This window comes from Scyliorhinus torazame, chromosome 17, assembly GCF_047496885.1.
Source record: "Scyliorhinus torazame isolate Kashiwa2021f chromosome 17, sScyTor2.1, whole genome shotgun sequence".
NCBI lineage: Eukaryota > Metazoa > Chordata > Chondrichthyes > Carcharhiniformes > Scyliorhinidae > Scyliorhinus > Scyliorhinus torazame.
The window spans coordinates 84,054,217-84,064,858 of NC_092723.1; the positions used below are offsets into that span (position 1 = coordinate 84,054,217).

General features: G+C 51.4%; 1 non-coding gene and 1 pseudogene across 1 annotated transcript; both read left to right on the forward strand.

Moving 5' to 3' along the window:
• Positions 1–1,563: 1,563 nt before the first annotated feature.
• LOC140394584 (U2 spliceosomal RNA) lies at positions 1,564–1,766 on the forward strand (annotated as a pseudogene).
• Positions 1,767–7,666: 5,900 nt separating this feature from the next.
• LOC140394577 (U2 spliceosomal RNA) lies at positions 7,667–7,853 on the forward strand. The gene has a single exon (XR_011935900.1). It is a non-coding gene; the product is annotated as a U2 spliceosomal RNA (small nuclear RNA).
• Positions 7,854–10,642: the final 2,789 nt, after the last annotated feature.

The following is a 10,642-nucleotide window of genomic DNA, read 5'->3' on the forward strand; positions in this document are numbered from 1 at the left end:
ATCCTGCGTCTGTACGCAGGCTCTTAACCACCTGCGACCAGTTTGAACTGGCCTCTGGAGCCAAGGTAAACCGGGGCAAGAGCGAGGCCATGTTCTTTGGGAACTGGGCCGACCGGTCCTTTGTCCCCTTCACTGTCAGGTCAGATTACCTGAAGGTGCTGGGGATATGGTTCGGAGCTGCTGGGGCGTGCACCAAAAACTGGGAGGAGCGCATAGGAAAGGTAAGACAGAAACTGGGCTGGTGGGAGCAACGCTCCCTCTCCATTGCGGGCAAAACCCTGGTCATCAGGTGTGAGGTACTCTCGGTGCTACTGTACGTGGCGCAGGTCTGGCCCATAACCCGACCCTACGCCACAGCAGTCACCCGGGCCATCTTCAAATTTATCTGGCGATCCAAGATGGACCGTGTCCGAAGGGACACCATGTACAAACCTCTGGAGAAGGGAGGGCGGAACGTACCCAACGCCTCCCTCATCCTGTTGGCCACCTTTGTGTCCAGCTGCATCAAGCTGTGCGTGGACCCCCAGTATGCAAACACCAAGTGTCACTACATACTGAGGTTCTACCTGTCCCCGGTGTTGCGAAGGATGGGCCTGGCCTCATTGCCGCGGAACGCTCCAAGTAGTTGGACCGTACCGTACCACCTGTCCTTTGTGGAAAAGTTTTTGAAAGAAAACACCTTTGACCACAAGGCAATGAAGCAGTGGTCAGCACGTAATGTCCTCGAGGCCCTCAGGGAAAAAGAGACCGTGGAGGACGTTGGATGGTTCCCTGAGCAGACTGCCAGAGTCATCTGGCAGAACGCCTCATCACCAGAACTTTCAAACAAGCACCAAGACCTAGCTTGGCTGGTGGTGAGAAGGGCCCTCCCTGTCAGATTCTTCATGCACACCCGAAGGCTCTGCACCAATGCACGCTGCCCTCGGAGTGGCTGTGGGGGAAATGAGACGGTCACACACCTCCTTGTGGAATGTGCCTTTGCAAAGAAGGTCTGGAGAGAGATGCAGTGGTATTTGTCAAGGTTTATCCCAAATAGATCTGTGACACAGGACTCTGTGCTCTACGGACTGTTTCCAGGGACACACACCGAGACAAATATCAACTGCTGCTGGAAGGTCATCAACTCGGTGAAAGACGCTCTTTGGTCTGCCCGAAACTTGCTGATCTTCCAGTGCAAAGAATTGTCCTCGACCGAGTGTTGCAGACTGGCACATTCCAAGGTCCAGGACTACGTGCTGAGGGACGCACTCAAGCTTGGGGCAGCTGCCGCCAAGGCGCAATGGGGAAAGACCACTGTGTAAAGTCTTTCCAGCAAATGTACACCGAGGGGCGGGTAACAGTGTAAAGCCCCTCGGTCGGGGCAACCAACACTACAATGTATAAAACAAACATGCCACAGTAAATATTTAAGAAGGAATGGTAATGTAAAGAGTGATATGTGTACGACAATATCAAAATTGAATGGAAGAAAGTCAAGGCAACATGTAACCCTGCCGGAAATGTACAGTCAAGACAATTTGAAATGTTTCTGTAACGCTCTTGATAAATTTTTATGAATAAAGTATATTTTTTTGAATAAAAAAAATAAATAAATAAAAAAAAAATAAAAAAAATCTGTTCTTATCAGTTTAATATCTGATACGTCCCTTATCTGGGGACCATATATTAAATTGATTTTTGGAGCAGGGAGATGGAATAGGGGCTTGCTCCGTCCACTCCACGCATCGACCTGGTATTGCAGTATCTCCAGGAACGGTGCACACCACCCCTTTATGGTGAATTTCAAAGTCAAAAAACAGCTCAAACACATACAAATATACACTTTATTCACATTTCTTTCATCACACAACAAAACGCTTCGTCAAGTGGCTGCTGCTACTCAGCTTCTACCTGGCCCCGGTGTGATGAAGGATGACGAAAGGCCTCATCTTACAAGCACAAGGGGGAAAGCAAACAAATTCAAAATTGACCACCCATTTCACTGCAAAATCCTACCAACTGTCCTGGCTTGACACAATTCACACCTCTGAAACCTGGGGTTACCCCATCTCTGGATCTGTAAAGATTTAATCACCTGCTAATGGTCGCATTCCAAGCATTGTCTGGCATCTTTGAATCTGTCCATATATATGTTTCTGGAGCATACCTCTTCATTCACCTGAGGAAGGAGCAGCGCTCCGAAAGCTAGTGACATCGAAACAAACCTGTTGGACTTTAACCTGGTATTGTGTTGGACTTTAACCTGGTGTTGTAAGACTTCGTACTGTGCTCACCCCAGTCCAACGCCGGCATCTCCACATCATTTCACTGTTGAATGTGGATTACTCCGCTTCTCGGCCTTTTGGCTAAGATCAAGTGTAGTCTCATTTGATCGAGGGAAGCTGAGGATTTCCATGTCGATCGTGGATTGAAGTTGTCAAAGAGGAAACGTTTGGAGCTTGGCTGCTATTGGTGGATCTACATGCTGGCCTAAACCTCGGGTTTAGGCCTAACGCCGATACAGTTTCACACCCAACGTACGAGCTATGGATGCAGCTGCATCCCGACCACCAGGCTGGGGCGTGCGAAACACTGTCCGAGTCACAGTGAAGAAAACGGATGGAGAGTCACCTTTGGACCGGAAACACTTCGTGAAGAAGGTGCTGCTCGAGTGCTGTGGGTTTAAAGCAACAGAGATCTTCTGCTTGCAAAACTTCCCCAAGAATGGTTTCTTTGATGTCACCTTCAAGAGCGTCGCAGCGTGCATCAAATTCTTGAACGTCTTCAAGGAAAAAGGTAACCAGAGTCCCTTGTCGATCCTGACTGCGGAACCTCTGTTTACGCTACCGGCACAGCGAAATCGGGTTGTTACACTGCACACGTACAACCCCCACGTCCCTGTATCTGATGTGCTCACGTTCCTCGCCAGGTACGCTGAGCTGAAAAGTGACAGCGTGCAAGTGAAAGACACCTTCGGCATCTGGACAAGTGAGCACCAGGTCAAGGTGACCCTAAGAACGGACAGCAACGGAGCCATCCTGCATCCCCCCTCCAATTTCGCTATTGGAGTAAATCGTGGCTACCTCTACTACGTGGGACAGCCACGAGTATGCCACACCTGTGGCAAAACGGGGCATGTTGCCGCAAACTGCAGTGTGACCTTCTGCAAGAACTGCAGGCAGGAGGGACACATGACTAAGGACTGCAAAGAAGACAAGTGCTGCAACCTGTGTGGGGAGGCCGGCCATCTTTACAGGGCCTGCCCGAAACGCGGGGCGACATACGCTGAAATCATCAGCAGCGGAGTTAAAAAGGCGACCAGAGAGGAGGTGCATACACCCTCCACCGAAAAAGACACCACGGCTCAGAATGAGGAAAAGCAACAAAAGGGCCCCCAACAAAAAGAAGAGGCCCCAGCACCTCCTGACAACCCAACCCCAGCCCCATCTGATGAGGAACACTCAATGGAAGAGGAAGAGGATGGGACAAAGAATGAAGAGCCCTGGGAAACAGTGAACAGGGACAAACGAAAGAGGAAACAAAAAAACAAACTGAAGAACCCCCCGAGGGGTAGCGGCAAAAAGCGACACCTCTCAGCCGGCGCACTTAGCGCCGACACCTCATCCGATGAGGGAAAACAGGACAAGAATCGGCCTCAAATAAAGAGGCAAAGCACCAACGTGGAACGGAAGGCACAGACCCCCCAGACCACCGACCGGGAAGGAAACAAGGTCACAGACCAACCCCCGATAGTAACGAGCAGCAACAACCCAGGTGAAGACCGGCCTGCAACCCCAACACCTACTGACTGCCATGACGAACGCCAGGGCTACATCACCCCCCCAATGCATCTGCATCAAAATCACGGGGCCAGTACGGACCAGAACAGCTTTCTCAGCCCTGCAACTGTGCTAAAGTTTGCGAGCACCACCGGCATGCTGGGGAACATCGAACAGCTGGAACAGCCAACTGTATAGACTCTGGACTCTTGAGACTGGTAAATCTATCTTTTTTATAATGGGTTTAAAAATTGCATCCATAAATGTGCGAAGCATCAAAGATACTTCGCGGTGTGTAGCCACACTCAACTATTTGGCAAATGTAAAAGCTGACCTACTGTTCCTGCAGGAGTGCGGAATTCCGCACCTCAGCAACTACAGGCGCTGGTCGAGCTGGTGGTCCCACGGGCCATCCATCTGGTCAGGAGGAAACGACTGCCGCTCCTCCGGCCTGGGTATTCTGCTGCGGGGAGGCAACTGCACCATCTCCGACGTTAAGGAGGTGGTGGGCGGGCGCCTCCTCGTAGCAGACGTGAAATACAAAAACACCCCTCTCAGACTTATTAATGTGTACGCCCCGGCCGTAAAAAGTGAGCGGCTGGCAGTTCTTCAGCAACTCCCACTGCTGTTGGCCACCTCCAAGCCGGTCATCCTGGGTGGTGACTTCAACTGCATCATCGATGCGGCTGGACGATCCAGCAAAGCCGACAGCAAACTAGACGCTACGTCCAGACTCCTGATGGAAACGGTAAAAGACGCCAAGCTGCTCGACGTCTGCAGCAACCCTGCAGACGGCGCGCAGCGTAGATACACATGGTCACGGCCAGACGGGTCCGTCCGCTCCAGGATAGACTTCTTTTTTGTGTCCCGAGCTTTCACGGTCAGGTCCACCGACGTAACGCCGGTGTTCTTCTCTGACCACTGCCTCCTACTGGCCGACTGCCACCTGCAGGAAGACCAGGGGGTAGGCAGGGGGACGTGGAAGCTAAATGTAAAACTGCTGACCCCTGAGAACATCGAGGAACTCAGGAGGGATTACAAAGGTTGGAGAACCGTGAAACCCCTCTTTGAGGCCCCACATCTCTGGTGGGAAGCAATCAAGGGGAATATCAAGAGGTTTTTCATCCTCAAGGGCGTTCAAAAGGTGAGAGAGAGACGAGGGGTCATGTCCAGGCTCCAGAAAAGTATGCAAAATTTGCTCCAGCTGCAGTCGATGGGGGTGGATGTCAAGGAGGATCTCCAAGAGGTGAAGAGCCAGCAAGCCTCGCTCTACACCTCGGAGGCCTCCAAGTTTATCTTCCGTTCCAGAGTCCGCTCCGTGGAGCAGGACGAAAAGTGCTCACGCTTCTTCTTCCAAAAGGTGCACAGAGACACCTCTGTGATCAGCAGCCTGAAGGAAGAAGATGGCTCTGAAAAGTCATCGCAGTCTGACATCCTGAGGATCAGCCAATCCTTTTATGCCGGACTGTATGACCTGAAGCCAACAGATAGCACTGTTTCCCAGACCTTCCTGTCGACTATCACGGAGGTCATAGGCGACAGCGAGCTGGAAAACTTGGACAAACCACTAACTCTGGACGAGCTGACAAAGGCCGTCAAGTCCTTCGAGACGAGTAAAACTCCCGGAAGCGACGGCTTACCGGTTGAGTTGTATTCGGCTCTGTGGGACTGGATGGGCCCAGACCTGCTGGAAGTGTACGAGAGTATGCTTCTGGAAGGCAGCATGTCAGAGTCCATGAGGAAAGGCATCATCACCCTCATCTACAAACAGAAGGGGGAAAGGGAAGAAATTCGATATTGGCGACCCATTTCACTATTGAATGTGGACTACAAAATTCTAGCAAAGGTCATCGCCAATCGGGTCAGGTCTGCTCTGGAGTCGGTGATCCACCCTGACCAGACCTGTGCTGTACCCGGCAGGAAGATCTCTGATAGCCTCGCGCTACTCAGGGATACGATCGCCTACGTGCAGGACAGGGGGGTGGACACTTGCCTCATCAGCCTTGACCAGGAGAAGGTTTTTGACAGAATATCGCACACCTACATGATGGATGGGCTCTCCAAAATGGGGTTTGGGGAGGGAATTCGCAATTGGATCAAACTGCTCTACACAAACATCTATAGCGCAGTCTCAATCAATGGGTGGGAATCAGAAAAGTTCCAGATCAGATCTGGAGTCAGGCAGGGCTGCCCTCTCTCCTCTGCCCTTTTTGTGTGCTGCATAGAACCTTTTGCCGAGTCCATCAGGAGGGATCCGGGTATAAGAGGAGTGACGATCCCAGGCAGTGGAGGCATGCAAGTCAAGGCCTCCCTGTACATGGACGACGTTGCCGTCTTCTGCTCGGATCCTGCGTCTGTACGCAGGCTCTTGACCACCTGCGACCAGTTTGAACTGGCCTCTGGAGCCAAGGTAAACCGGGGCAAGAGCGAGGCCATGTTCTTTGGGAACTGGGCCGACCGGTCCTTTGTCCCCTTCACTGTCAGGTCAGATTACCTGAAGGTGCTGGGGATATGGTTCGGAGCTGCTGGGGCTTGCACCAAAAACTGGGAGGAGCGCATAGGAAAGGTAAGACAGAAACTGGGCTGGTGGGAGCAACGCTCCCTCTCCATTGCGGGCAAAACCCTGGTCATCAGGTGTGAGGTACTCTCGGTGCTACTGTACGTGGCGCAGGTCTGGCCCATAACCCGACCCTACGCCACAGCAGTCACCCGGGCCATCTTCAAATTTATCTGGCGATCCAAGATGGACCGTGTCCGAAGGGACACCATGTACAAACCTCTGGAGAAGGGAGGGCGGAACGTACCCAACGCCTCCCTCATCCTGTTGGCCACCTTTGTGTCCAGCTGCATCAAGCTGTGCGTGGACCCCCAGTATGCAAACACCAAGTGTCACTACATACTGAGGTTCTACCTATCCCCGGTGTTGCGAAGGATGGGCCTGGCCTCATTGCCGCGGAACGCTCCAAGTAGTTGGACCGTACCGTACCACCTGTCCTTTGTGGAAAAGTTTTTGAAGGAAAACACCTTTGACCACAAGGCAATGAAGCAGTGGTCAGCACGTAATGTCCTCGAGGCCCTCAGGGAAAAGGAGACCGTGGAGGACGTTGGATGGTTCCCTGAGCAGATTGCCAGAGTCATCTGGCAGAACGCCTCATCACCAGAACTTTCAAACAAGCACCAAGACCTAGCTTGGCTGGTGGTGAGAAAGGCCCTCCCTGTCAGATTCTTCATGCACACCCGAAGGCTCTGCACCAATGCACGCTGCCCTCGGAGTGGCTGTGGGGGAAATGAGACGGTCACACACCTCCTTGTGGAATGTGCCTTTGCAAAGAAGGTCTGGAGAGAGATGCAGTGGTATTTGTCAAGGTTTATCCCAAACAGATCTGTGACACAGGACTCTGTGCTCTACGGACTGTTTCCAGGGACACACACCGAGACAAATATCAACTGCTGCTGGAAGGTCATCAACTCGGTAAAAGACGCTCTTTGGTCTGCCCGAAACTTGCTGATCTTCCAGTGCAAAGAATTGTCCTCGACCGAGTGTTGCAGACTGGCACATTCCAAGGTCCAGGACTACGTGCTGAGGGACGCACTCAAGCTTGGGGCAGCTGCCGCCAAGGCGCAATGGGGAAAGACCACTGTGTAAAGTCTTTCCAGAAAATGTACACCGAGGGGCGCGTAACAGTGTAAAGCCCCTCGGTCTGGGCAACCAACACTCCAATGTATAAAACAAACATGACACTGTAAATATTTAAGAAGGAATTGTAATGTAAAGAGTGATATGTGTATGACAATATCAAAAGTGAATGAAAGAAAGTCAAGGCAACATGTAACCCTGCCGGAAATGTACAGTCAAGACAATTTGAAATGTTTCTGTAATGCTCATGATAAATTTTTATGAATAAAGTATATTTTTTTGAAAAAAAAAAAAAAAAAAAAAAATCTGTTCTTATCAGTTTAATATCTGATACGTCCCTTATCTGGGGACCATATATTAAATTGATTTTTGGAGCAGGGAGATGGAATAGGGGCTTGCTCCGTCCACTCCATGCATCGACCTGGTATTGCAGTATCTCCAGGAACGGTGCACACCACCCCTTTATGGGGAATTTCAAAGTCAAAAAACAGCTCAAACACATACAAATATACACTTTATTCACATTTCTTTCATCACACAACAAAACGCTTCGTCAAGTGGCTGCTGCTACTCAGCTTCTACGGGGTGTGATGAAGGATGACGAAAGGCCTCATCTTACAAGCACAAGGGGGAAAGCAAACAAATTCAAAATTGACCACCCATTTCACTGCAAAATCCTACCAACTGTCCTGGCTTGACACAATTCACACCTCTCAAACCTGGGGTTACCCCATCTCTGGATCTGTAAAGATTTAATCACCTGCTAATGGTCGCATTCCAAGCATTGTCTGGCATCTTTGAATCTGTCCATATATATGTTTCTGGAGCATACCTCTTCATTCACCTGAGGAAGGAGCAGCGCTCCGAAAGCTAGTGACATCGAAACAAACCTGTTGGACTTTAACCTGGTATTGTGTTGGACTTTAACCTGGTGTTGTAAGACTTCGTACTGTGCTCACCCCAGTCCAACGCCGGCATCTCCACATCATTTCACTGTTGAATGTGGATTACTCCGCTTCTCGGCCTTTTGGCTAAGATCAAGTGTAGTCTCATTTGATCGAGGGAAGCTGAGGATTTCCATGTCGATCGTGGATTGAAGTTGTCAAAGAGGAAACGTTTGGAGCTTGGCTGCTATTGGTGGATCTACATGCTGGCCTAAACCTCGGGTTTAGGCCTAACGCCGATACAGTTTCACACCCAACGTACGAGCTATGGATGCAGCTGCATCCCGACCACCAGGCTGGGGCGTGCGAAACACTGTCCGAGTCACAGTGAAGAAAACGGATGGAGAGTCACCTTTGGACCGGAAACACTTCGTGAAGAAGGTGCTGCTCGAGTGCTGTGGGTTTAAAGCAACAGAGATCTTCTGCTTGCAAAACTTCCCCAAGAATGGTTTCTTTGATGTCACCTTCAAGAGCGTCGCAGCGTGCATCAAATTCTTGAACGTCTTCAAGGAAAAAGGTAACCAGAGTCCCTTGTCGATCCTGACTGCGGAACCTCTGTTTACGCTACCGGCACAGCGAAATCGGGTTGTTACACTGCACACGTACAACCCCCACGTCCCTGTATCTGATGTGCTCACGTTCCTCGCCAGGTACGCTGAGCTGAAAAGTGACAGCGTGCAAGTGAAAGACACCTTCGGCATCTGGACAAGTGAGCACCAGGTCAAGGTGACCCTAAGAACGGACAGCAACGGAGCCATCCTGCATCCCCCCTCCAATTTCGCTATTGGAGTAAATCGTGGCTACCTCTACTACGTGGGACAGCCACGTGTATGCCACACCTGTGGCAAAACGGGGCATGTTGCCGCAAACTGCAGTGTGACCTTCTGCAAGAACTGCAGGCAGGAGGGACACATGACTAAGGACTGCAAAGAAGACAAGTGCTGCAACCTGTGTGGGGAGGCCGGCCATCTTTACAGGGCCTGCCCGAAACGCGGGGCGACATACGCTGAAATCATCAGCAGCGGAGTTAAAAAGGCGACCAGAGAGGAGGTGCATACACCCTCCACCGAAAAAGACACCACGGCTCAGAATGAGGAAAAGCAACAAAAGGGCCCCCAACAAAAAGAAGAGGCCCCAGCACCTCCTGACAACCCAACCCCAGCCCCATCTGATGAGGAACACTCAATGGAAGAGGAAGAGGATGGGACAAAGAATAAAGAGCCCTGGGAAACAGTGAACAGGGACAAACGAAAGCGGAAACAAAAAAACAAACTGAAGAACCCCCCGAGGGGTAGAGACAAAAAGCGACACCTCTCAGCCGGCGCACTTAGCGCCGACACCTCATCCGATGAGGGAAAACAGGACAAGAATCGGCCTCAAATAAAGAGGCAAAGCACCAACGTGGAACGGAAGGCACAGACCCCCCAGACCACCGACCGGGAAGGAAACAAGGTCACAGACCAACCCCCGATAGTAACGAGCAGCAACAACCCAGGTGAAGACCGGCCTGCAACCCCAACACCTACTGACTGCCATGACGAACGCCAGGGCTACATCACCCCCCCAATGCATCTGCATCAAAATCACGGGGCCAGTACGGACCAGAACAGCTTTCTCAGCCCTGCAACTGTGCTAAAGTTTGCGAGCACCACCGGCATGCTGGGGAACATCGAACAGCTGGAACAGCCAACTGTATAGACTCTGGACTCTTGAGACTGGTAAATCTATCTTTTTTATAATGGGTTTAAAAATTGCATCCATAAATGTGCGAAGCATCAAAGATACTTCGCGGTGTGTAGCCACACTCAACTATTTGGCAAATGTAAAAGCTGACCTACTGTTCCTGCAGGAGTGCGGAATTCCGCACCTCAGCAACTACAGGCGCTGGTCGAGCTGGTGGTCCCACGGGCCATCCATCTGGTCAGGAGGAAACGACTGCCGCTCCTCCGGCCTGGGTATTCTGCTGCGGGGAGGCAACTTCACCATCTCCGACGTTAAGGAGGTGGTGGGCGGGCGCCTCCTCGTAGCAGACGTGAAATACAAGAACACCCCTCTCAGACTTATTAATGTGTACGCCCCGGCCGTAAAAAGTGAGCGGCTGGCAGTTCTTCAGCAACTCCCACTGCTGTTGGCCACCTCCAAGCCGGTCATCCTGGGTGGTGACTTCAACTGCATCATCGATGCGGCTGGACGATCCAGCAAAGCCGACAGCAAACTAGACGCTACGTCCAGACTCCTGATGGAAACGGTAAAAGACGCCAAGCTGCTCGACGTCTGCAGCAACCCTGCAGACGGCGCGCAGC